Here is a 27,875-nt window from a genome sequence, read left to right as displayed (position 1 = left end):
GGATCCGTGCTGGACTTCTTTCTTCGTGCTGCATTTCTTTGCCCATACCACTTTTCTTTCCCCCACCACAGTGGCCTGGCAGCTAAAGCTCTGAGCATCCACTGTGAACAGAGTTTGGACCTACTGCCTCATCTAATGAAAGTAATTCATAAACGTAGAGTGATTGTGGGATCCACGAATCAAGAAAGCTTGTAAGCAAATCAGAAGGTGGGCTACAGGGTCAGTGTAGCAGTTAGTGTTTCTGGCTGCCTAGACTGAGCTGTATTTTCTATTTGTACCACTGCCACTTAGGAACTACATCTCCAGCCTAGACTTCCTTCACTCTATAGGAAAACCAAATCTTCCTCCAAACTTCTGTGCTTTAAATAACCCACCAGTTTGTTTTTTTTACCATGACCCCTGTCATAAAACATTCATTTACATTAAAGAAGACTGGGTCCTTTTATTTTCTTTTAGATTTCTTCTTCTGAATTTGCATAGCCACTACCCCCTTCACATCTCTGTGTCACCTGATGTTGGATATACCACGATAGTCTGCTTACCTAGTCTACCCAGCTTCACAGCACAGGGAATAATCTTTATAAAATTAAATTGCAAATATTTGTTGGCAACTGATATACCAACACTGCACTTCTTGCTGCAGGGGATATAAATATGATTAAGACACAGCCCCTATTTTCAAGGAGCTTTACAGTGAAAGGGGGAATAATATTGCCACAAACATAGCTGACATTCAAGGCACAAGGTGCTCTGAAGCTGAACAAACTTCCCACCATGTCCTTCCTTAAGAAGTTACAATGACTCCCTGTACCTTTTGGATCCAGTTAAGAATTCCCAGCCTTTATAATTTGACATCATCCTCGCTATTTAAATTTGTGCTTTTTAGTATCCATCAAACCTCTACTCCGATCCTGCCCTCTGCCTAATCCTATCATGAACACATCCTTCCATATTTTCTTTCCTTCCCCCATTCGTTCATTATTGCTATAAATATAAACCTGGTCAAATAGTGTGCTACATCTCTGGAGGAAACAAAAATGAAGCAGTCCCTGCCTTGGGCCACTCACCATGCAATGGGAGGAGACGGACAAGAGGCAGCGGTTTTAAAGGCATATGTGGAAACAGAACATGCAGTATCTGAGGAGGAGAGAGGAGATGGAAGCCGTGCAGAGGAAGTGAGTCTTGGCAGAAGCTGATTGGGAGCCAGGGAGAAGAGGGCGGGGACGGCATTACCGACAGAAGCAGTGGGTAGCCATTTCTGGGGTAGCAGTTCCCAGGGTAGCAGTTCTTGGGGATGGTATGGAATGTGGTTCAATCAGGGTGCTGGCAGCAAAAATAGAAGCCAGTGGGCAAAAATAACCCTGGCAGAAAGAGTCTGATCACAATGGGCCTTGATTCCTATGCTAAGGAGTTTTTTTCTTTACCTTTATGCCAGGAAAATCTGCTCAAGTTTCTTGCAATGGATGTAGGACTTAGAATGCTCACACAGCAGAGTGGATAATTCAAGTAAGAGTTGCTGGAAGCAGATAGCATAGAGAGCTGGCGTATTCCCCGCCGGAAAGGGGAAAAGACTGAATGAAGTACATTGAGAAGATCCGGAGCATGTGGTAGTCCTCAGTTATTTCTTCTCCATCTCTCTGTGTTAGCATACTAGTTAGCGTAGGATAGGTTATGCTAGACTAACAATCAATCCCAGGACCTCAGAGACTTGCACAAAATTTATTACTCCAGGTAACTTTTGGTTCAGTGACAGAAGCTCTTTCAGTCCTCTGGTGTTTGTCTATTCAACACAAACCTGTGGAAGAAGTCTGACTCATGTTCCCTCTCCTGGCCTTGTCTAACTATAAGGGTGTATGGGAAAACAGAATGCCTGGGTGTGAATATTCTTTTACACACATACGCACACACACGCACACAAACACACACACGGGAATCATCTGACCTCTTTTTATTTTTGTGATTCCACAACCATCAGATGATTGGAATTTGATTTGCACTAAAAGGAAATCAGTAAGGGTGGGGCTTTGTTTTAATCCTTTTATGCCATTTTGCTTGGGAGACCCTCATTTCTCTTCCTAATCTAGGAGAAATTGCAGAGCATTTACTCTGAATGTGACATTGCTTTGGCACATGGTAAAGGTGAATCGGAGCGTTTAAGGGCAACTAAATATGTCATCCTCGCTTCAAATATCCAGTTGGCAAGATTCAATAGAAAACAAATCAACTGCTGTCCCTGGTTGAAAAAAAAAAAAAGCACATGAAAATCTAGCTTAAAAGTGAATATTGCAAAAGGCATTCATACATGATAGAAGGTGAGGTACAGAGCCGAGGAGCACTTGATTCATACTGTTTGCTTACTAAACAGTTCGAACATTGCATCCTTTTTTTTTGGCCAATCTGCTTGACTTTTTGTTCCTTACTAAGCTTGACTTTTCAAATAGGTGCCAGTCATGGAGGCATCCCCTGGTCCTGATTAGTTTCACCATAGTATGAAGACAGAATCAGTGAGTATCGGTGGCCTTTGAACATAATAATCCATAGGAAGTAGGTATGGCAATAATTATTTCTGGCCTAACACAAGAACTAACGGATCAGTTCTCTCTTTCTCCAGGACCTGTTCTACCACAAACATTTTCTGCCGTGAAAAGAGAAAGACTCATTCAGTAGTAACAGGGTTAGCTGTTTATCTGTCATCCTGCAAACTTGAAACACTTACATTATGCTAGGGCACCTCAGGGGGTTACACGCTGGCTTCCACTTCTGCCTCAGAATTCACTCCTGTGAAGGATGTGTAGAGTCTTGCTTTCTTTTTTACATCGAATTTGCATTTTAACGTTTTTCATTCTTCATAGCTAAAAAGGAACTTTTTTTCCTCCTCTAGTTCTTTTTCTTTTCTTTCCTTTTCTGCAAGTTGAAGCCGGGCTAAAATTAGGTCATATAGTACACACAGTGTTGAGATGCAGGAAAGGGATTTGAACAGTTCAAAGAAAAAGGACAGGATTAGAAATGCAGGCCTTCCTCTTCCATTTTGATTTTCTGTTCTTTTCTCCTAGAATTTCATAATATTGTGCCTTTTCTCTTGAAATTTCCTTAATTTTCCTTTGCTTCTCTCACCATCTCATCATTTCTACTTCTCGATTTCCTTAACGTCATCATTTTGTATTTCCTTTTCTGAGTACCTGTCCATTGGGCCATGACAATATTCAGTAAATGAGAAATAGTCATGTCTACCACAACAGCAATCTAGTCTCCCTTGTGCCCTACCTAGATGACCTGAGTATTTGCTGTACTGTTTTTAATGTTTCCTTATTATCATGTTTAACTAATTTGCTTCAGTTCACAGCTGAAAAGTAAGGGCTAGGTTTTCCAGCAGACTTACTCTCAATGCCAGAATGCTTAGAGCAGTTTCTTAGGGCCAATTATATAGTTCGTTTTATTGAATTATACATCTTAAACTCATGCACATTCTCAAGAAATTGTCTAATGTCTTGTCATCCAGTGACTGCGTGCACAAGCGTTGTTGCTGGGTCTCCATTAGGCCTGGTTCCCTGTGAGTTCTGAGTCAGATTCTCAACATGACTTGGAGGTTGTACAGTGTTATCCCTGATGAGAAGTGGAGGTTTCTGCTGCCGCCTCTAGTAGTCGTAGTAAGAGGAGCAGTAGTTTGGAGAGCTAGTCGTTTTCACTCACTACGGGCACCAGTTCTGCAATTCTCAGAAGACTCAAAGCTATTAACCTTGGGAGAGTGTGGAGAGCTTCGAGCTCAGCTTGATGCACATGTGAACGGTGCGTAGCACGTGCAGAGTCACGTGCAGAGTCACAGCTGTGTTACCTGTTTGGCACTAATGAGGAGTCTCCATGAATCTGCCTGGAAATGAAGGACAGAGTGAACTCTGAAGTCAGCTCGGGACCGTGGGACAGCAAACCTTTCTCAAGAAGCCAAACAAAATTTGCACCAAATACCGTGTTTTACCAAGACTGTAAAATTCCTCTAATAAGTGTGGATTCAAATGTATAAGTAAGAGTCCGAGGGAGGCTTGCTGCCATCTGGAAGTGTTTTCTCTTGGGGAATCACCCTGCTTCAGATTCTTGGAAGTGCAAGTAGTTGTGTGTATGTTCTATTTTGCTTACCCACAAGATGAACAGGATTTATTTTAACACTAGCCTTAGCAATGCTTGAATTTGAGTTACCATTTTTTAAATTTTATTTTTATTATCATTAGCTGCCTTTTTAAAACGATACCAAAAGTGTACATCATAGCACTGTAGCAGTGTAGCAGTTAGAAACTTGTCTGAAATAGGAATAACACCAAAAAATGTTTTAATGTCATTTAAAAGTCATATCCAAGAGCCTTTAAGAAATTTTTTTGGCCAGTCCTTGGGCTTGAACTCTGGGCCTGGGCACTGGTCCTAAGATTCTTTTGTGGTTTTTTTTTTGCCAGTCCTGGGCCTTGGACGCAGGGCCTGAGCACTGTCCCTGGCTTCTTTTTGCTCAAGGCTAGCACTCTGCCACTTGAGCCACAGCGCCACTTCTGGCCTTTTCTATACATGTGGTGCTGAGGAATCGAACCTGGGGCTTCATGTATACAAGGCAAGCACTCTTGCCACCAGGCCACATTCCCAGCCCTGTTCCTAAGATTCTTTAAAGAGCAGTACTCTACCACTTGAGCCATAGCGCCGCTTTTTTGAATAATGTATTGGAGATTTACTGGAGTCTCATGCTGCCTGGGCTGCCTTTGTACCCCAGTGCCTACATTTCAGCCTCCTGAACAGAATAGCTAGGATTACAGGCATGAGCCACTGGCACCTGGCTTCTAAGAGCCATGTTTTAAGACACTACTTTGCTTAGGTTTTTTTCTGTTGTTGTTGTTGTTGTTATATCTTGCTTTTCACTGCCAACTAATTTCTATACATATGCATCTATTTCCATTCCCTTGGATTTGGTCATGAGTTCTTTTAAATGGTGTTCTTGTACCGGAGGGGAGATTTATCAGGACTGCATTCTTTAAGAACCTAATGCTATGTCAGCCCATTATCATCCCAAGGATGAGAAAGAGACAGCAGCCGGGGTGTGACTTATATCTGGGATTCAGAAAAATGTGAAGAGTTCAGGAAAAACCTGCAGGCAGTGTAGTAGAGTTGAAAATTGTAAATATAATTAAGCCAGGTGGATTCCATGACAACAAAGAGGATTAGGGCCAAGGTGGATCTGACCGACCGTAGAGACCTAGGTGAATAGATGTCAATTTATTTATATCCTTTTCCCCCAGGGTTGAAAACAAAAACAGTATAGTGTGATGTCTAAATGAAGTAATTCTTTAGGGGAAAAAAAGGAAGATTATATTTGTTAAACTGTATAAAAAAATCAGAAGATAATATGGCTTTGTTCACAGTATTACGTAAAGAAGATTAGAGACGAGGAACAAGCTGCTTAAACACTGTAAACTAATTAGTTCTACCAATTGTTTTCCCCAGGTTCACAAGATAGGAAACCTTGGCATCGGCGCATGAAATACACTCTGCCTCGGTGCTCTTTCCAATTTGTGTTTCTGTTAGTGTCATGTGCATATATTTAAAAAAGAAAGGAGGAGTAGCCCCAAAGGAAGAGGCTCCTGAGGGAGGCCAGGGCCTATCCATGCTCCAGGCTGCCATGTTGCCCTCTTCAGCCGGGTGCAGGAGTGTCCTTCCGTAGGCCGTGCATGAGTTGCAGCTTCGTTTCCTGCCCTCCCAGCGTGCGTGGCACAAACGATGCGGTGACAAGGCTCGGCGGAATTCCTGCAGCGGCTCGGAGTAGAGCCAGGCCCAGCCTAACCAGTGTGTGCTTCGTGTGTCCCGGGATCTGGGGCTCCCGGATGATGGGAGGACAGCCTGAGGGAAGGGAGTTCCCATCTCCACGTCCCAAAGCTGACTATTTTCCAAGTAGAGGACCAGACAAGGCTACCTTTTCCATCTCAACGTAACAAATAACTTAAGTTTATTTACTTAACAACTTAGCCTTTTCAAGAAATGTGGTTTTTATTTTTTCATTTCTTTATTGTCAAAGTGATGTACAGAGGGGTTACAGTTTCATACGTAAGGCAGTGAGGACATTTCTTATCAAACTTGTTAACCCCTCCCTCTTTTTCCCCTGCCTTTCTTCTCCCCATTTTCCTCCCCCTCCCCCCATGAGTTGCACAGTTGGTTAAAACCATATAGTTTTGTCAGTAGTACTGTTGCATTGGTTTGTCTTTTTATCCTTTGTCTCTCAATTTTGGCATTCCCTTTCCCTTCCCTGGTTCCAATACAATATACAATACCCAGGGTACCAAAATCAGTTACAGTGACATCAGGGGTAAAACCATGGGAAAGAAAAACAGACAAAAGAAAAAGGGCATCATTTCACATGGTATGTTGAAAATAACAATGATAAACCACTTGTTTCCGAAGCCCGGAGTTCACTTTGCTTAGCATCATCTTATGTGTTCATAGGGACATAGCTATTGAGCTTTTGTGATCTTCTGCTAGGATTATCCTAGATGGGTACTAATTATTCCCAATGAGGGAAACCATACTCTATGTTTCTTTGGGCCTGGCTCACTTCACTTACTAGGATTTTTTTCCAAGTCCTTCCATTTCCTTGCAAATGGGGCAGTGTCATTCTGTCAAGAAGTGTTTTTTCTGTGGAATGTTGCTGATCCCTTTCAGGGATTTCTCTTTAACATAGGTGTCTGTTAAGGTTAAAGACAGTGTTCAAGGTTATCTTATCCCTAGAACTCTGTTATGAGACCATTTGTAACACAGAGTCCATCATCCTTGCTTTTATTTCCTTTCCTGCAACTATTGTGCAAAAATGGGACATGCTCACCCTTATTATAAATATTCCATAGATTTTACTTAGAATGAATCATTATTTTTCTCCTTATTCTCAGATAACAATGTATCAAAATATGTTCTGTTGTCCTCTCAAACATATTTTCGGGGACCGCTAACACTGGGGCTCCAACTCGGGGCCTTCCCTGCTCGGTTCCTTCTCTTCCGCTTGAGCCACACCTTCAGGTTAGCATGAGACTTTTTAAGGGCACACGTGCCCTTGTCTCTCCCTCATTGGCTACTGGCTCAGCCTCCTGCGGAAGACAGTCTCAGCAGAAGCAGAAAACATGTTCTCCATCCAATACATTGGTCCCAGCTTTCATTAAACCCATTTGTTTCCTCACCCCAGTCCAGCATTCAGTGCCATATCCCATCTTTCCCTTCCTGAATGAAGGAAAATCACGGGTTTTCTCATTTACAGCTGGCTGTTTCTCCTCACTAGACGTTCCTGGCTTTTGCCTCTCTCAGCAGGAGACTCTAACTTCCAGTTGCCTGCTAGAAACATTTTTTATATATTTTGGCCACTGTTGTTCTTCCAGATCCTAGAACTGGGCCTACCATGTGATAGGAGCTCAATAAATAGATGTGGAATAAATATATGTAAAGCTATGTGGAATAAACTAAATGTACAGCCGTCTCCTGCCAACTCCTCAAGTCAGTCACCACATTTATTTCTCTTGTCTGCCAGGACTATTTCTCCTCATTTTTTTTTTTTTTTGTGTGTGTGTGTGTCCTTGCAGACCCTCTCTTGTCTTCTGCTTTGTTTAGATTTGTGTCATCTACATTCCCATTCCTAAGGCCAGTAGACATGCCTTTACTAGTCTTTCCCAAAGTCCCCTAACTGTTCTGTATGTTTTCGATTCTGCTATTGCAATTTCTTCCTGTATAGCTCTGAATATGCAGAAAAAAAAACAAGTGCGCATTCCCCGCCATAACAAAATTAAGGTGGTTACTAAGGGAGTGTACAAAGTCCCTTTCCATTGGTCTGTGGTCGTAGGACTCGCCCACCTGTCTCATCGCTTCCTCCCACCCAGTCCTGGGCTTCCCAGGGCTTAAACTGTGGTCCTTCTTAGAAGGCCTGTGTGAGGATCTCCCGTGAAGTGCCCCTTACCTTCACTTAGTGCACTTATCAAAGGGGACCAGGCATTATCATAATTAATTGGTGCATTCAGATTTTCTTTTCCATTAGAATTCTTTAGAAACAGAGCAGGTGCCATTCGTCTTGATTTCTATTTCAAGCCTAGGACAGTGTTGTACACAAGCCTTACATGCTGCGTTCTCAAAAGAAGCAAACTTTTTATTATATTCTACTATAAGTTTTAGTTGGTAATGTTTCTTCTCCATATCATTAAATCAGAGAGCACCTCTAATATTCCTTTAGGGGTTACACATGCCATGAAATGCCACTGGATTTAATTTTAAATAGAAATAGTAACTGTTGGGTGGACTATTTGTAACTAGTCCTAGCAATACACTGATTGGTGCAACAAATCTTCAAGCATTAATGCAGATTTTATTAAACAATTGTATCAGAATAATGTGCTGGCTTTTCTAATTTTAAGTAGAGCTTTGGGTATATGAGGCATATCCTCAAGCACTCTGGAAATAATTATGTATTTATATCTACCAGTGAGTTCTTAACTGATATAAGGGGTGTTTATGATATTTAGGCATCACATTATAAAATTAAATCAGTACTATTTCAACTGAACTAGAGTGTTTGTTCTTTTGTGTCAAAGCTATTTCAAGCCTGCTGGAAATCCTATTTCCTTTTTCTGTTTTAAAATATGTATTTGGGGGAGTATAGTAATTTAAAAGTGCGGGCTCTGCAACCAGTTTCTGAGACTCAGTTTATCTGTAAGATGTGTCTGATAATGATTCTACTTCTGAATCTGTGAAGATTTGAGATAATACCTGTAAAACTTTTTCCAGAGGCCCGGGCACACATTCATTCAAACTCTCTTAGGTGATATATTATTCTTTCATTTTCTCTGGGATTTGTCTTGGAGAGATTTGTGTATTTGATGGAGGACTCCTCAAAGTAAAAGTCTCTCAGACCGACCTCATGATGCCTTCTTGTTCATGAACATGACTGACTCCTTAGAAAACCTTTGTGTCTTGTATAACCTTAAAACATATAGTGGCAATAAATTACTTGTTGGCCTGGATAAGGATAGCTATAATTTAGATTTTTAAATGTGCTTTCCTTTATTGAGGTCAGTGCATTTGTGTCAAACAATTGAAATCTGACAAGAAAAAAAATCAAGGGTAGCCTGGGCACTACTCAATTATGACTCTGATCAGATTTTAATTAGCACCAGATGTAGAAGGAAGTGCTATTTTTACGATCCATTACTGTGCACTTGTTTACATATTTACCCTGGGGTTAGAGGTGTTTTATTAATTAATTTTGTTGGCAACCAAGACAATATTTTGACTTCTGAATTGAAAGTCAACCTGTTTAAACACTACGAGATGAGAAGTACTATTTACCAAGTATGAATACATGTTAGCCAAGGAGAACAACTCGCTTTATCTCTTTTTTGTGATGTCACTCCAGACCCTCTCGTTATCAATTGTTTTTAATCCAAATTAGAATTACTTTCTTGAATCTGAGCCTTTAAATCAGTTTGAATGATCAACATGCATTTGCATCTGATGGAAAGGGTAGTGTCACTTAATTATATGTTTGGGGCTGCCCTAGAAAATTATAAAAATTCCATAAATAAAATGAGAGTTTTATTTTAGAAAGCAGACTAATGAAGTATGAACCAATATAATGACAATAGTAAAAAGGAAGGATGCAAAAATTCAATCCTCTTACAAAAATAATTAGTTACTAAGGGACTTCTATTTCATTCCGTAAGTAAACTGGGGTGACCTTGTCTTATTTATCAAGACAGATGAGCGTCAGTTGGTATGTTTCTTCCTTTTGCCCCTGCCACCACTTCTGCATTTTTTACATGCTGTCTAGAAGTTTGCAAGTTCTGTGCTATATATTTTTTCCTATCTGACTTTTATGACTTCCCCTATAAAATGTATTGGTTGTCTGAGTCTCACAAATCCTAAACTACTTAATGGCTGTAGCTGCATCCATTATACTGTTCTCTCCGTGTGTGTGTGTGTGTGTGTGTGTGTGTGTGTGTGTGTGTGTGTGTGTGTGTGTGTGTTTTCCTGACATCTGTGTGGATATCTTCTGAAATTTACAAAACCTTTGTAACTAATCCCACAGGTTGACCTGAGCAGGGGCAGTGTTTGTTGCAGCTAATTACACAGTGCAGACCTTTGGGAAATTGGCCCTTTGTGAATGATGAATTTGAGCAAGCAACTAAACATTCCTGAATAATGCTGAGAACATGATTTGTCTACATCTTTATGCCTGTGTGTCTCTTGCCTGCCTCTTCTTTCTCCATCGATGTCTGGCCACTCTGCTTGATGTGCATATTAATTGCTGGATCAGGAGGAAAAGCAGGGAGCTTCTTTGGCAACAGGGTGTAACCCAAACAGCTGTGTAATGAGGCACACGTGGATTATTAGGTGTGTCATAATGAGTGGTGTTTCTATCAAGGCATTATGTCTCTGTCAGGGTTTTTTTGTCAGGCTTTTTCTTTCCTAGGGCTTGGCAATCTGCTTCTGTATTTTGATGGTTATCACAAAAAAAATGGCCAGAAATCCCACTGCTACCAATCAGTTATGCTACCTCTAAATATCAGCCTCTGATTGATAGCTTGTTAAAGTGAGTTTTAAAACCAAGGGGAGCTCTCTTTAGAGTAGATCTGTATTTGATTTAGGGTATATTGATTTGCATAATTTAGCAAGTACTCTATAGTTAAAGGTCTGGATGCATTTACTTTTATACTAACTTAAAAAGCGTTCTTCATATATTGTGGACTGGATTAGTCATTCACAGGAATCATACAAAGTATAGTTTATATGGAGGAAACAGTGCAGGGAGAAATTCAAGAAAAAGCCACAAGCATACCCTCCACAGACACCTTTTTCCTGTGGCTTTGCTGTTTCCATGAAGTCTATGCCCCAAAGAATGTAGGATTATGTAGGGAAATAAAAGAAGTGTGTAGGTTGTATCACCAAAAGTTATCTGAAAAACAAAATAATGTACCTCTCAGAAATTATTTCAGAATTACAGTGCTGTGTAGTAAATGTTCTAGGGTAAGAATACTTGACATAAAAAAGGGATTCTTCCAATGGGTGCATTCTGCTCTTTTTGTAGTCATCCATGTAAATTCTGGTTTGGATTTGTACCTGTTAACAGTCTGAAAAGATAAGGATTTTTTCCAGGTTAACATAAAAGATTTTCTATTCCTTTATCTGTTTTAGGGGCACAATAAGCTTTAAGATAGACATATACTATATGAAAGGAAATATGCTCATTACCTGTCTTATGTAATTCTAATCCCTGTGTACATCACCTCTTTAATAACAATAGAGTGAATTAATAATACAAAAAATATAAAAAGTACACAGGCACACAGATATCTATATTTTAATAGCCCCATTATTCTGTATAATATCTCATAAGCACACTGACTTAGTCATCAAGTTTCTCTTTAAATTATTAGCCTAGAAAATTCTTCTCTGGGTAAGCCAATAATTCTTTTTGGAAACTGATGTATTTCCTTTGTTGTTTTGTCACTCGGGAGCTCAGCTAAGTTTTGTGTTTTGTTCCTACACAGACTCTTCTGTTCCCAGCTATAGACAGAATGACATTTAGCACATAGTAAGACATGCACAAGAAGTAGACAATCACCAAAATTAAGACGTGAAGTAGCCATTTATTATTATCAATTTCTGATTCTCCTTTATATTTGGATTTTATTTGTTTGTTTGTTTTAGGCTCTCTTAAGTTCTGATTTTATTTCACCATATCTGATTTTTATTTGTAAGCCATATAAACTCATTTCTTGAAGGAGTCAAGGTGTAATAAATATGAAAAGAATGTACTTCAATTGTATAGCATAGCAAAAAAGTTTGGATGCTTGGTATGTGTATATAGAAGTGTATGTGTGTGTGTGTGTGTGTGTGTGTGTGTGTGTAAAGACAGATGTTATAAAGGCAGGTAATTGGCCTAAAAGTAAAACATTTCTATAGGGAGTTAGAATCAAAGAATCTTGATACTCAGATTCTGAGAATTGGACTTGATAGAAAGGTAATGGAATGATTTCCCTAGTTTCTACTCAGACATCCTGTGTTGAACTGGTCATTTTCCCTCACCTTATAGTTAATTAAACCAGAGGGAAGAAACAGCAAGAATAGAACAGTCTGTTTGAAACCCAGAAGAAGCCGGTTCATAGCTTTGTTTATCAGTAAAATAGCTTTGGATTCCTGCTTCTTGGTCAAGTTATGGAAATACAGATGTGTAAAAGCTTACATATTTCCATTCTAAGTATTATGTACGCTAGTTTATTCTCAAGTGTAGTTCTTTAAAAACTCTCAAGCCACCCTGATATCTTCCATCTCATGTTTTATTGATTTTCAAACTGTACCATTTGAAACAGGTGCCATGCTGTGGAAAACATGAACACAGTTTGAAATTCACTCTTGTAAAATATTTTGACATTAGACATTTTTAAGGGATCTGGCAAGTATTGATATTAATTAACAGCATCCCATTGCTTCAGAAACCATTAGCTTGGGTGTTTTACAAACCTGAAGGAGTATACTCTCAAGAAGAACAATTCTGAGCACTTTCTCACTTTGGGGTGGTAGGAGCAGGCTGCTCTCTTGAGAAATATTAATCAGACTGTAGACTGCAGATACCCTCTACAAATATGTCTTAAGTGTATAAGTCTTATGCAGGGTTATAGTATTGCTGACATAGTCCTTGACTAGCCCTTAAAATTATACTGACTTTTCAAGCTCTGGTCCGCTTTTAGCAATGCAGCAGATTAAAATAGCTTCTGAAGCACTTTGAAAATATTGTGCTACTTTGAAAGCCTTAGAAGCTCTTGACATTTTTTCCTCTCAGGGTCCTCATGAAATCCTTTGACGTGGACAGCAGTGGCATTTTGTTTCTCTTGAGTTTCCTGAAAAGTTCACATAAGCCACCATTCCCCACCAAAACCTAATATGGTTTCCTGTGCTAGATTGTCACAGAGTATTGCTGAGCACTGTACGCCATCTGTGGTTTCACACTTAGCTGCTGAGGTCAATGATACTGATCTCTCGGGAAGTGTGAAGCATATGAAATGACTAGCCACCTCACAAGGGCGGGGTGAGGCTGTGCCAATGCCAGTTTGAAAAGCTCACGTACGTTAATCCACAAAGACAAATTAATTATTAACATCCAATACCGTATAACTTACAAGGAGGTAGAAAGGATTGTTTATTCGCTGTGCTACTGTGACACCTTTGGTCCACAGAGAGAGTATTACAAATGCCACAGGTAGTAACTTGAGGATATCCTTTTACAGTTTATTAGTAGTCATTTCCCAGCCAAATAAACACCGTACTTAGTATTTTTTTTTACTTCATTTATTTACTGAGGGCTAAGCCTAGAATGTGTATCAACAGGAAGAAACCTTACATTGCACAAATATCATAATAATGGAATAGAAACTGTCCTATTACATAATGACTTGTGTACATTTTTGCAGCTCTTGAGTGGTAGGACTCTGGACAGCTTTGAGACATCCTAATTCTTCCTCTCATTTAGAAAGACTTTGAAGAGCCGTACTATCTACAGCCTGATTAAAAGAGCAGCCTGCTCCTACCTCTACCCAAAATTGACAGGGCCCTCTGAATTATTCTTCAGATTATACTATTTCACAGGTGTACAACACCCAGGCTAATGGTTTCTGAAGCAACAGGATGCTGTTAATTAATATAAAAAAGTCTTCATGGCTTTTCCTTGTATCTTACCTCTGCCCTGTGAGCCATTCTAGAACACAGAGACCTCAGATCTGTAATTTTCATGCCAGTGTAGATTATTCCTGTAACATCCAACACTTGACTTCAACAGACCTGGCGATTTAAATGGGTAACACGGCTACATTCTCCGATAAGTTAAAGGCATCTTGGCTTCTCTGGATGGGTGAATTGCCATTGACCCATTCCTCATTGCCAATGCAGAGATGCATGGTTTCATGACAGCACCTCTCTGTGTTGTATTAGTCATGCTTGCAGGAAAACTCAACAAGGGTTTCTGATCCTCTGGGAAATTTTTACATACGAAATTGGAATTCAGACTGTCTGAAATCCTTGAAATCTCTATTCCTGCTGTTCTGTGTTGATGACTGTTTCTTAAAGTGGAAGACAATCTGTAAAATATTATTGATTTCATGGCGAACTCTGAGAAGTGACAGAGACAGAGGTTCTTTGTCAGGGCCTGTGAACTCACATGGCCAAGGCAGCCAGGCAGATAGCTAAGTGAAAAAGATCGAGCCTGATGTGCGAGAAGAGAAAGCAGAGTCTGCTGGGCGGGTAGGTGCTCCACCATCCCAGCTGAAGTGAGATGTGGGACCCGATCTTGTCATTTTCCAAAAGAAGGTGAGAACTGCACTTCTATAAGACATCTGGATTTCTAAATATTATTTCCTATCACTCTAAACCAGAGGTTGGCTGAAACAGCATGGACTTGTTTTCACTTCTCTCCTGTGGCTGTCAGTGTCTGTTAACTATGTGGCTGTCACAGTCAAGTAAGAAACCAGTTGTTTATAAATTGGAATAGTGAATTCAAACACATTTTAGAACTTGAAGGAGCATATCGGGGTTTGGCATCTATCCTACCCCAAGTTATGGACATTCATTCTGCTTTCAGACTTGGGCCTATCATCCAGGTCCTAGATGAGGGCGTAGCGGAACCAGCCTTCTCCATGAGGTAGAGGCAGCATTAAAACAAGACAGGATCCTCAGCAGTGATTTGGAGAAAACAATCTGGTTATCGACGGGGAACTAATTATTGGTATGCAGTGCAATACCAGTGGAATCCATCAGAATCTGACTGTTGCCATTCTCAGAAAACTTAAGAATAGCATCAACAAGAAAAATAAACAGTGAAGAGCTCGAGTCCACTAGTGTCTGCAGACTAAGGTTGCTAAAACCTAAGCCAGAAATACAGCAACAGAGCATGGTGTGGTTTTCCGGAGGCAATATTCCACTTGTGTGGCGTGTAAGTTCTAGAGGCAAAATTTCAAACAGAGTCAGCTTTACAAAGCCTACAACTTCTAACACGAGATCTCCATCACCAACAACATCTTTGGAAGAGGACAGATTTGTTTGCAGAAAAACAGTGATCATGACTCTTGGAATAAGCGAGAACAACAGGGGAGATGGAGTGTAGGTGAATAGAAAGAGTTCAAGCAGGTGCTGGGGGAAAGGGCCGGGGCTCCGTTTACAGTGTTGAGATTCCTACAGGGGCTAAGAATATCAAAGGTTTGTTCAGATATCCTTCAGCCTTTTCATCAGTTCGACATTTGTGTCCCTGGGCCCTACCAGCTTTATTTCAGCCTTGCGTGTATGCTCAGATGACTGGAGGCAGCTCACATTACTGATTACTATCTGTTTGTCATTCTAGCTTCCTTACCTCCCACAGAAGTTGTACCTTTTTTGGTGCAAATAAGCTGCCTTAACGAGCTTGGCTTGATCCTTGGGCTGCAGATGTCTCTAATTAACTTGATTGAGACAGGTCCATGGGATCCTGTTGCACAGTCTGACGGGTCCCAAGGTCCTGAGAGGCACTTTGAGCCACCGGATGCATGCCTTTTGCTAATGTCCTCTGGGCAGAATCTATTAAGGGCGAAAGTCTTCAAGTGCCCATGCTTTTAATATGAAAGCTGTGGAGTGATTGTTGTTAATAGGCATCCAGGAAGGTAGGACTTAGAAGGCATCCTGTAAGGTTGGAAAAGAAATCTCAAGGTACCTTTTCTAGTCATTTCTACTGTCTTTAACATGGAAAAGTTTATAATTTGTATCTTACTATTATTAACATTATTTTCAGTGGCTAAGAGAATCATGCTTTTTACCATAGCAAACATCGACCTTAACAGTAAAACAAAATAATTAATGATGGCATTGTGAGGTCGTGATAAAGCATATAAAAAGACAAATGCTTGGAAGGGTCACCTTAACCAGTTGAGGTGCTGACTTAACCAGTTGCAAGAGCTAGACAATTTCCAGTAGATAATGAATCCTTAAGTGTTATGAACAATGAATTATAATTGCCTTTAAAATCTTAAGTTTAGCTTCGCTTTTCTGGAATAAAAATGGATTCTATTTTGTGCCTATGGTTTTGTGCACATGTATTTGTGTTTCCAACAACTAGCTATAGCTTGCTGTACAATTCCCACAACTTTTGTATGCCAGTCCAGATTTATGGCTATTTATTTATCTCTTTGAAAGCATTGTCTTACAGCAGTTGTTTCTAAATTAGGCTGACATAAATGTCACTTCTTAAATGTTGAGGGAAACAATAAAGGTATGTTCAACTACATATAAGAACTACTGGACTGTAGTATCAATGATGTGATTATCCCCTGTAGATATGCTGTTAGGAAATGAAGGAGAACATTGCATTCTTTAATTTATAAATATTAATTGGTCTACTCTCTGGTGGACATACCTGTTCGTAAGAAGAATGGTTGATGAAATCAAGAGAAAGATGTCTTTGCGGGGGGGGGGGGGCGGGGATTGTCTCTTTCCTTCCACCAAAAAAAAAAAAGTTAGCAAAGTCTGGTCTCATATTGTTATGCCCATGTCAATATCTATCAGGATATGCATATACATAGGTTTTTATTTGCTCTCTGCATGTGTATTGATCACCAGAAATATCCTTAAGATACTTTTCCTTAGACGGTATGCTCTCGTGAAACATCACAGTCGATTGTTTAGCAACTCTCCGTAGTGTGGCCTTGCCTCTAGCTCACACGTGGATGAGCCTCTTAGTAGAAGTAGTCATTATCAGCTGTCCAGGCTCTGGTTTCCTGTCAGAGGAATAACATTTCTGTCTTCAGCTGACTGGCATGAATTTGTAAACCTTGTTCTCCAGATGTGAATATGAAAGAATATAGCAATACTCACCAATGCCAAGGAACATATACTATTTTGGATCATCTTGCTCTGATAATTTTGCAGGTAGGATATCACAGTATACCACAGTATACACAGGTGACATGAGCAAGATATTAAAGTCCTGGATTATGGTGCCAAATCCTTGAGGACACGAAGGACCAAACACAAACCAGAAGTGCTATTACATCTTAAGTAGTCTGTTGAAAAACCTTATCCTTGGAAAATCTTACGAATTGAGACAGGCTATGAGGCAAAGATGTTAATTCAAACAGGTAGCAGTACGTCCTGGATGAGGTTATGGTATGAGCACAGAGAAATATATCAAAGGAAGCAAATAGCAAATAACCAAAATTCCTAATAAATTGGTTTCTGTTAATTGAAACAAAAAGACATTTTTATCATTCTTCTGTGGGCAGGTCCAGAATATTTACAAATTAATTTACAAAAGTTCATCTTAGTAGTTAGTACCAGTGTTAATCTTTGACACATAAAAGGAGAGATGAATCTATGGGTTGTTAAGGACTGCTGAAATTGTCGGTTGGTATGGAATTTAGAGATATTTCTTAAACTTCCATTCTATGCACCATTAAGAGGAAACATTAGCAATTGACAGCTTCTATCAGCTTCTCTGTTTAGTCCTCCAATTTTAATCAAATAAAACGGAGATAGGCATTAATGGCTCATTTGCTGTAATGCCACCATTACTGGTCAAGTCTCAAGACTGACATATATATGGTAATTGGATATTAGTCATTTCCTTGGATACACTTTATCATCCTCAGAAGCCATGTAATGACATTGGGTGTCAGTTGTCTTAGCCCAGCTTGGTGCCTTTTCTAAGTGCTGTCCAGGAGCAAGCAAGGAGCTAAGGGTCCCAGGATCCTCACTGCAGCCTTTTTAGGAGTAAAAACAGACAGCATGCTTGTTGGTACTGGTTTGTTACAGACAGGGCTATCGTTTTAGCGGGAAGAGCCCCTTTGCCAGCTGTAGGCGTGCATCTGAATTCCAGGACCCCTCCTAACGAATTTTAGAGTGAAAATCTCATTCCCCTCTAACTCTCATTTGAGAATCAGAGTAATTATTTCCTATTGCCCTTTGTGGAATACAGTTATAATTGCATTACTGTTAACGATGTGCGCATTAACACTTAATTGTTAATGTCCTCCTAATTTGGAGGAAATCATCACCTCTTCATATTTCATTGCCAGAAAGAGTTGTTAAACTCAAAGAGAATAATGTAAAACTTCCAAACACAGAAACAAATGGTGGTAGAATTCAGAGGCGGAATGTCTGCTACGTCTTCTCTTTCTGGTATGTGTACGCATGCGTGTGTGCCTGTGTTTGAAGGTATTGTGCCTCTGCTTCATCTTGAAGTTAAGCCACAATTCAGAGTCATTCACTGGAAAGTAACAGGGATTCCTGTGGTGTGGAAATGGCTAGGGGGTTCGTGGTAGGAAAGGGGCCATGACTTTCTCCCATAACTGACATCCTGTTTGAGTGTTGAAAGACACATTAACAAGCAAAGAAAGACACCACTGTGGTAAGGTCAGCCAGGCAGCGGTGGGCTGCAGGCCTTGACTTTCAGAGGATTGTTAACTTCTTCCTTTACAATCTGCTAGATGGTCTGTTGTTAACAACCATGCCATTCCTTAGTTTAGCTCTGCAGCAGGAAACTGAGATATTTTGAGGAGACATTATTCAGGCTGGGGGGGGGGGGGGGAGAGAGAGAGAGAGAGAGAGAGAGAGAGAGAGAGAGAGAGACCCCAGACTTATCCATTTTTAAATCTGTTAAAGGGAACATAGTTTCGGTATTTACAGATCTATTTTCACCTCCATCTAGGTTATGCATTTCTGGGACATGGGTTTGGAAAGAACTTCCTCCAGGGCTGGAAGGAATAGCTGCACTGGTTAGTTGCAGCAGAATGTGGTTTAAATTTCATCAAGTGTGCTGGAAGCCAGATTCTGTTCAACCATCCATATGTAATTAAATTCTATACTCTTATCAACACAAGGAAGGACTGGTTTGACAACATTTCAAGCTCATTCCTTTTTAAAAATGCCATTTACTTAAGCAACTGTTATTTCCTTCGTGCTCACAGGATGCCAAATAACCTGTTTAACCTAATATTTTTTTTTAAATAACAACTCAACTAGTTGTTTCTGTATCAGTTGTAGCTTAGACACCCTTATTGAAACTATAGAAGGATTGATAACTGAGTTTAGTTTCCTAAGTTGTAATATATGGCTTCAGTCAAAGGGCTGACAAACATGATGGACTAACAGAAATGTGGCTGAAGCATATGCATACAAGGATACATTCCTTAATTTTCATTTTCCTTATTTTCCTTTTTGTTCTGGTACTGGGGCTTGAGCTCAGGACTTGGTGCTCTCAACTTGGCTTTGTTGCTCAGTGCCAGCACTCTACCACTTGAGCCATATATCCACTTTCAGATTTTTGCTGGTTAATTGGAGATAAAAGTCTTTTCTTGTCCAGGCTGGCTTCCAACCATGACGTTCAGATCTCAACCTTCTGAGTAGCAAGGATTACAGGTGGGAGCCACCAGTATCTAGTGACAGTGCTTAATTTTCAAGTGTGTGATCCTTTGGACCTGGACAGTTGCAAGGATACTTCTAGGCTAGGAGCATCTTCCTTTGAAGGGAGGTGACTTGGTGTCATCCCAGCAGAAGGTGGGCTTTGAAATGCTTCTTGCTGGCTGGATTTGAGTTCTCATTCAAGCTTTGCTCCATGAGTGAGAAGCTGCAGTGCTGTATTTTGCTTTGTGACTCATTAGCTTTATTTCTCATAAACACCCTTCCCTTCCAAGTACAATCTAAAAAGTTCTGTCATTAAAGCAATTTTGTTTTTCCTGCCTAAGGGTGACTGTTTTGAAGAAAATATGCGCGTTTTGACAATGTGACTCTTGCCTATTTAAAGCTACAAGTATAATTTCTTCCTTATTGGATAATAAACTTTCTGACAAAACAAAAAGCCATCTTTATTCTTTCTTTTTTAAAAAGTTGTGATTTCGCATTTCTTCACTCGCATTTTAAAGCACATTTTATGTCACTGTGCTCTAAAAAAAATCATGTGGCTTGTGTGTTATAAGCTCTACTTAGACATGAATGGTTTTGAGTGCTAGATTAAATACACATAAATAGATCATCGAAGAGAAAAAGCTGTGCGGCATTTGAAGGTATGGGTTAAATACCTTATACCTATAGTACCTAAACTTGCTATAAAAACAAAAAATCCTAACGTGATTGGATGCCCGCATGTATGTGTGAGCTCTTCCTGGCCGCTTTTGATCTGCTGTGTGAGGGAAAAGACCTTGGAGAGTGGGTCACTGGTCTCTTTCCTGTTTTTGCTTGGGAACGATTGGGTGATGAGGATTCTGTGACCTGTCATTATTGCTCTACTGACTCAGCCGCTTACTTGCGTGTCAGGGAAGCTGAAGGGTAAAGCTGCCTAATACATAGACCATGAAACGACTGGTTTACAAAGTTTGATTATCCATGTGCTACCGTCAGTATCATTGCTACTTGTACATATCCCTCACACTAGAATTTACTTATTATTTTTCTCTAAAATAAGCTCTAATATTTTTATCTAATTTTTTTTCATGGAAACTTTTTAGCTTTGCCTTAAATTTCCCTTTGCAATAAATAAATATTACTTTCCAAGATTAAGCCAAGACTGATCATTATGCTTATTCGTTCTCTCTCTGTATCAAAAGTAGATACCAGCCACTGTGAGAGGATGCTGTTAGAGGCAGTTAGTTAGTGCCACCTGGAGACTTTCTCTTGACTACTTGAAAGAGGACCCATAAAGGAATTATCTTCCCATGGTATGATTCATTGGTTGCTAATGTGCCCATTAGCACCCCTATTACCTACAGTTCTCCTCATACTGCTAGAGGCACAGGCCATTCTCTTTACAAATACTGCCTTAAGGGATGAGATTTGGGAGGCGCTGAAAGGGTCCTCTGCTTGTTGGTTGTGGAAAATTCCACCATTATAATCACCCCTTTAGATTTATGTTTCGATTTTGTTCAGTAATTACCTATTTAAATGTAAATTACTCTGTAACCTCTTAGTAATCTTACCAAGATTGGTTTTCCTTTTTATTGAGACTTGGGTTCCACCAAAGGACAAAGCCTAGAGATTCAGACTATGGAAGAATTAAAAGAAATATTTAAGACAAACATAACATCCTTCCCAATTAACTTAGGGTAGGGACTCCTACCCTAAATTAGTCCAGGATAGCCTCAGTTCCACTTGTCCCAACTCCAGCTGACCTACTTTCTCCCACATTGGAGTGGAATGCCTTCCTTGATATCCCCAGAGGTTGAAAGCTCTAGATGCCTGGCTTGCCAAATTCATTCACTTGCCTTGTGTGCGTCTTCTCACGCACACTCAAGTGAATGGTCTAGGAGCAGAAGACTGTGACAGAACAAGGCAAGTTCCTGTAAGTTGATTTTGCAAGAGTATCCCTTATGCAACCAACTGAGAAAGGCAGCATTCCCTCCACCCAGCCCCAAGCGCACTGCCGTCCGCCTGGTTCCCAAGCATATGCGGATCATTCCAGGCATACGTGGAGGAGGCTCACCCAGGTGTGCACACAGAGGGGGGAACTGGAAGCAGAGACACTGCTTCTGTCACTTGAGCTCTGCTTGAGCTTGCTTTCTCCAAGCCCAGCGGACTGGCTAGAATATGTGGACAGGGAGGAGAAAGTATTATCTCTGCAAAGCATAGCGGTGACTGGGCATTTAATCCTTCACCTTTGACACAGATTATGGCTTCACACAATTTATGAGCCGGCCATTGTTTCTGCATCCACCGCGGAGTTTTACTGTCGCAGTAGAAACTTCGGCAGCAGGAGGCACACCATTTTAGCAAAGAGATGCGCTTCTAAAATAACCGGAGCACCATCTTTGGCATCAGTGTCATAAAAAGTGCTTTGCAGTCATAAACACTTGGTGGTGAGTCTTCCTTCAATACTTGGCGGGTAGGTGACTTGAGGGGAGTTAGCCCTGTAGGGCTCCAGGTTTGCTTCTGTAAGTTAACAGCGACACTGAGGCAATGCTTCTTGCTTCACAGTGTTGCTGGTGTCTTTAGGAGTAGTGAAACCTTACATAGTCTCCGAGAGCATCTTTAGCTCTGTCTTGCTTAAATTGTGGATGTCTTTGTGAGTGCCTTTTCCTTTCTTGTATTTTGAGTCAGGATTTCTTCATTGTCAACGCCGATTCCTGATCTTCCTGCCTCGGTCCCCCAAGTGCTGGAATTATAGGGATGCGCTATCATGTCTGGCCCTTTGCTTTATGATCGGCCACAGTGATACGTTTACGATGAGAGCCCATCTCTGCACAAAAACTGGAATCGCCAGAGGGAAGACACCCACTGCCTGTTCTCTTGGGCCGCTGTGATCCATTTGCTCGGGAATGAGACTTTTTTGTTAATTATTTAGCTTCCTCTTCCTTTGCTTTGTAATTATGTGAGTCTTAAATTCCAGTCACCACCCTGCTTTGTCTCTCACGTCGGCTCATTCTAAGGGAAAGCCAGGCATAAACGTAGCACCTTCGGAGGAAAGCAGTACTTTGGGGTGTTCTTCCTGTGAAGAGAGCTCTCGTCTCGCTGGCCCGTGCCAGTTCTTCTGGTGTTCCACGTAAGTTGTGACAGAGCAAGATCTAGGACACGGGAAGCACTGATGTTGGGTTGTCATCTGGGATAACCTTCAGCCGTTTCCTTTAGACGCTTCACCGTGCATGTTGACTTTCTCCGGGTGTGCAGGCAAACATGGCCTGGCGTGCGCCTGGCAGGGAGTGAAGGTGGAATTTGGTATAGCGGACGCCATCGTTTGGGTCACATTTGAAACTCCAAAGCTTTGCTGGTCACTGTCGGTGGCCATTGGCCGAAGGAAAAGCAGCGGTTCCCAAACGCCCTCTGAATTGTTTTTCTTCAGAAACAAATAAAAGCGAAGCATCTTCCCGAGCATGGCGTTGGGGTCACAGGTGTAAAGCCTGAGGCTCAAGGACAGAAACGGAGCGCAAAGGAATCATGCCTTTAAGAAGCAGGTTTCCTTCTTGGGCCAGAGGAAAGCTGGGAACACTGTCTGTCTCTGTGAGGCCGCAGTCAGGAGGGAAAATGGAAGCAGTAGCTGTGGAGTGGTGGTGTTTGTTTTCCTTCTTGTCTCCCCTGGCATGATGGATTGGGCTCGTGGATTGGGTTTTGCTTCCGAGTTCTTGTGTGTGATAAGCGAGGGTTAGCTGCTTGGGGATTGGTAGTTAATTTGAGCCTATGGGCAGCTCTCCTCTTGCCTGAGATTCGATTTGTAACCGTTTGCTCTGTGGGTTTAACTAAGCTGTCAGGACAGCCGAGCGCTGAGTTATTGGAGTTCTGTGGTAGAATGCTGGGGCAGGAAATGAAACTGTTCACTACCTCAGAGAAGCACAGTTGCAGCCGGGAAGCAGCGTGTCAGGGCCTAGGAGCCTCCGCGATGCTCTGCTGCTCTGGAAAATAAAGAGCGAGTAGAATTTGTCCCCCTGTGAAAGTACACACAACGGCTTAGAAGCAGTACCACGGGCACACCCTTGCCGAAGTACATTCTCTCCGCGTCCCGTTTATCTTCGGCTAGGGGCAGTGCTGACCTTGGTCATCTTCATCGGAAGGAGCATCTGTGAGCTCCAGTCACTGCAGGGGTGATGGAGTGCTGAGGACCAAACCCTTCCTTGGGGCTCTGTGGTTTGGAGCCTGGTACTGAATTCAAACATCCAGTACTTCAGAGGGTAGGATGTTAGCGAAAGGTAGGATTTCCTTCCCTCCCCTCCCCTCCCCTCCCCTCCCTCCCCTCCCCTGGTCTTTTTTTTTTTGGTTCTTTTGTGGTATTGGGGATCACACTAGGCAAGTGCTCTGCTACTAGCTACTAAGCTTTTGAGACACTGTCTCAGTGACTCTATTTCTTAGGATGGCCTTAAACTCACTGTGGAGCCCCTGTGTGTGGCCTGCAACTTTGGGTCCTCCTCCTTCAGCCTTCAGAGTGCTAGGGTGCTAGCTACTCGCCACTCTGCTCAGCTTCCCGCTTATTTATTATTTATCTATTAGATCCTCGTAGTTCCCAAGGTCCTTTATCAGCAGTCATTTCTTCCCTGCTTTCAGATTGTGATTAAAATTCCCAAAAGCTCTCTTGAGCTTTGAAATTATTTCCTTCATGCTTGTAACCCACTTGCCATGCTGTTCTCAAGCAGAGCAAGCCTTGATCTAATAGGAGTTGCTTGATACTGCGTGGGATATTTTTCCGCAATTAAATACTTAGATACAGCTCTCTAGATGTGACTTGATGCCTTCAACGTCAGAATTAGTAACTTCAAACCATCCTCACAGGGAATCAAAGTACGAAGTACTTAATAGGAAGACGCATATAGACTCACATGAAACCATATAGAAAAGCTTGCTCTTTAGATCTATTATTAGAAAAAGTTGTAATTTTGCGCCGGTCTTGGGGTTTGAACGGAGGGCCAGGACTCTGTCCCTGAGCATTTTTGCTCAAGACCAGTGCTCTGCCACTCGAACCACCGCTCTCATCTGCTGCGTTTTGGCCGTTGATTGGAGAGAAGTCTCGTGGGCCTTTCTGGCCACGGTGGGATTTGAACCCAAATCCTCAGGTCTTAGTCTCCTAAGTGGCTAGGATTACAGGCATGAGCCATTGGAACCCAGCTGCTCTAAGAAAATTCTTATAACTATAGCTCCTCTGAACTAATTCAAGAAATAGTTTTTTTTTTTTAAATCCCATTCATCCATTCTCTGGTTATCAGAATCTTATACTCCCCAACCGATCATAGTATTTTGTTTTTTTTCTCTAAAGTATTTAGGTCAAATTTTTTACTAAATCACTGAATCTGAATATTTTCAATTTATAAATACAAAGATACAAATAAATATCTCACCCATTTTTGCTTGAAAGATATTGGAATACAATCATTAATAATAATTAGGAATGATTCCTAGTATTTTTCTGATATAAAAGAAATGCATTATCAATGAAGAAAATTAGAATCATATTTTTATATGCTAATATTACTTTTCTGATTATAAAAGAAATACAGCTGGGAGCCGGTGGCTTATACCTATAATCCTAGCTACTCAGACTCAGATCTGAAAAAAGTCTCCAAAAGTCTTTGGAGAATGGTTTCGGTTATATTTCGGAGCAAAAGCAAGCACATGTATCCCATGTGATGGTTGAAGGTGAAGAGCCAGGGCCTCCTCTGGCTTCTGGCTCTGCCAGGTGAGGAAACGGCGATCCGGGAGTCCGTGGGTCACCCTGCAGGTGGGTGACAGCCGTGTGTTCTCTCTGGTACGAATCTTCGTGTGCCTTTTCTCTTCACTCCTGTGCACGCCGCGCGGGGTCACGGCCCTTCCGCATCTGGCATCCTCCCTCCCGAGAGTGCCAGCCAGCTCCGTAGTGCGTTCGGGAACCCCGGGAGGAAGAGGAGAGCGGAGGTGCCTGGCTGCAGACGCCTGTGGCTTCTCCGTCACGTCCCACAGAGCGGGCGCCCAGATGCTGCTGCACCGCACAGCAGGATGGACGGCACAGCCCTAACTGTGCCAGACATTTTCATCTCTCATCTCAGGTCTTGATCATCCAAAGTCTCCCAGAGATCGGTGAGGATAGGATTTCCACTGAACTAGCGACAAGTCCTGAGAATTCAAGGACACGCGAGCTCCGTGAGAGACGGCTGCAGGTGAAGCTTTGCGTCTAGCTCACATTGTAGATGGGGGGCGGGGAGGGCTTGCCTACTGGGGGTGTTCATTCAGAAACAAGGTTTCTATTTAGGATGGCGATGCCCACTTTGACAGGACAGCATTTGTACCACCTGTCATTCACGTTTTCGGTATACAATGAAATCTTAGTCCAGAGTGTCTATCAAGCAATGATGGTTCTTTCTATTTCTCTCTTTTCCTCCATCTCCTTCCTGTTTCTGCTCTTCCTCCACTGATTCTTTCTTTTTGCAGCCTTCCTCCATACACTTTTTCCTTGTTGTCTGAATTCTCTCCGTGCTTCATTGTAAAGACAATTACACAGGACCACAGGGTTTTTGCACACTTGGTGTGCCTCTACGTGTTATTTTCAGGATTTCTGTAGTGATCTCATGATCTGTCCACATACTTCTAAAAAAAGAACATTCTGAAGAATTGCACGAAGTAACTGATTGAGAGGTTGGTCCACGCAGGACACACTGGAACTTAGCTAATACGTAGCCCAGAGCACAAAATTCCCAACTGCTCTCATAGCCCTTTGAAAAGATGTACAAGTAGTTGGTGAGAATTTCAGAACTCAGTTAAGCTGTCTTTGATTCCAAAGATATTTCTGAGGCTAGGGAATAAATCACAGATGTTTTCAAAAATATTACTAATGGTTACATTAAATGATAGACTCTTTATGAACCTGTATGACCAAATAGGTGAATCGAGTTATTGCTAGAGTTGCGCTTTCCCACCTTTAAAAAATGCTTTGTTTAAAGAGGTAGTAATAGAATCCTTTGTTATTCTTGTATAAAATTAAACATTTTTCACCCGCAGGAACAATGCTGTGTCTGATTTGGGTTCATTTACTTGAGTGTTGGTTCTACTCTGTTCACTCTTGCTTAGAATACAATCTGTACAGAGTCTTTTTCTCTGTATTTAATATCTGACACAAGGGGCCTCTCTTCAGGCATGTATCGACTTCGTTCCCAAAGATGCTATTTGGGGCTTGAACTCAGTGACTTACTAAGTAGTACCTTAGAATCATGAGAGAATTCCACAGAATAGCTTTCTTTTTTTTCTGCTCTTGGGCTAATTTGAAGTAGACATGTGTATACTTTTTTTTTTCTGCTCTGGACTGCTTACAACAGTAATCACGGGCACTTAAACACAGGCTTTTACTTTCAATCTCTTTCTCCTTTAGGAAATACCTTTCTTCTTTTATCTGTTTTATATTTGGAAACCCTACCATTTCTTGGAACCTAGATATTAGTGATCATCACCTACTCTGATTCCCACCTTGTTTGGTTGTTTGGTTAAATGAGCAGATGGTCAAAATTTGAATTACCCCACTCCAAACATGAAGGGATGTGGGAAGAGGTTCAGAGACGTTGTTCCTTTCTGTTTGAAATGGCTATTATTCTCCTTGGTTTTAATAACAACATGGCCATATTTGCATGACAGATAGGGAAGGTACCTTTTGTTTTGGGCACTGCATAGTCTAGAATATTGTTCTAAAGAGTATAAGAGGATAAGAAATGAGCTCAATTTCCCTTCTTTAAAAGGCACGTATTTTCCTCTCACCATTAGAGACTCCCTTATGAAGACACAGTTTTCCTCAGGGAATTTGAAATTGATTAGCATCTCTGATGAGCCTTAAAGCTTATGATAATGTTGTTATTATTTCCTCCCTCCTTCCCCTCCCTTTGGGGGGGGGGGGTTAAGATATTGGAAGTAGGCCAGCTCTATGCCAATTTCAGCTCTTTCTCACACTTCCAATTACAAAGGATCTTTCTTAGTTTGCTCAATTTTTTTAACCAAAAAAAAAAAAAAAGTCAACAGATGATACTCTCTCTTCACAATGAGGCTGTACTCACTCAAGTTTTCAATAAATCAGTTACACTGATATGCTTGCTGTGTGACAGACTGCAACCGAACCTCATTATTCATACATGTCTGTGTGATGTTACTGAATCAATTTGTGCTGTATCCATTTTGCACTCATGGGTAGTTCACGGTCCCTTAAGAGCAGAAATCGTCAGCAGGCAATAATAGGAGACACAGAGCAGAAATGGATGGGGCCCATAATCCTTTGCTTGGTGATGCTATATCCATTTCTAAAATTCATTTTTTAGTTTTTTTTTTTTTCTGGTTAATTCTGGTCTCTCCAGCATGAGGATGGCATCAGTAAGATCTCAAACTGAATACTTTCCAAACCCATACTTACCACTGTGATTTTATTCTAACAGAGATTGTGAATGAGG

General features: G+C 41.2%; 1 protein-coding gene across 2 annotated transcripts in view; it reads left to right on the top strand.

Moving 5' to 3' along the window:
* Efna5 (ephrin A5) overlaps positions 1-27,875 on the top strand; it is a 273,718-nt gene that overhangs the window by 171,828 nt on the left and 74,015 nt on the right. The gene's annotated exons all lie outside the window — the stretch shown is intronic.

This window comes from Perognathus longimembris, chromosome 22, assembly GCF_023159225.1.
Source record: "Perognathus longimembris pacificus isolate PPM17 chromosome 22, ASM2315922v1, whole genome shotgun sequence".
NCBI classification, from domain to species: Eukaryota; Metazoa; Chordata; class Mammalia; order Rodentia; family Heteromyidae; genus Perognathus; species Perognathus longimembris.
This window is presented reverse-complemented; position numbering and strand designations above follow the sequence as displayed.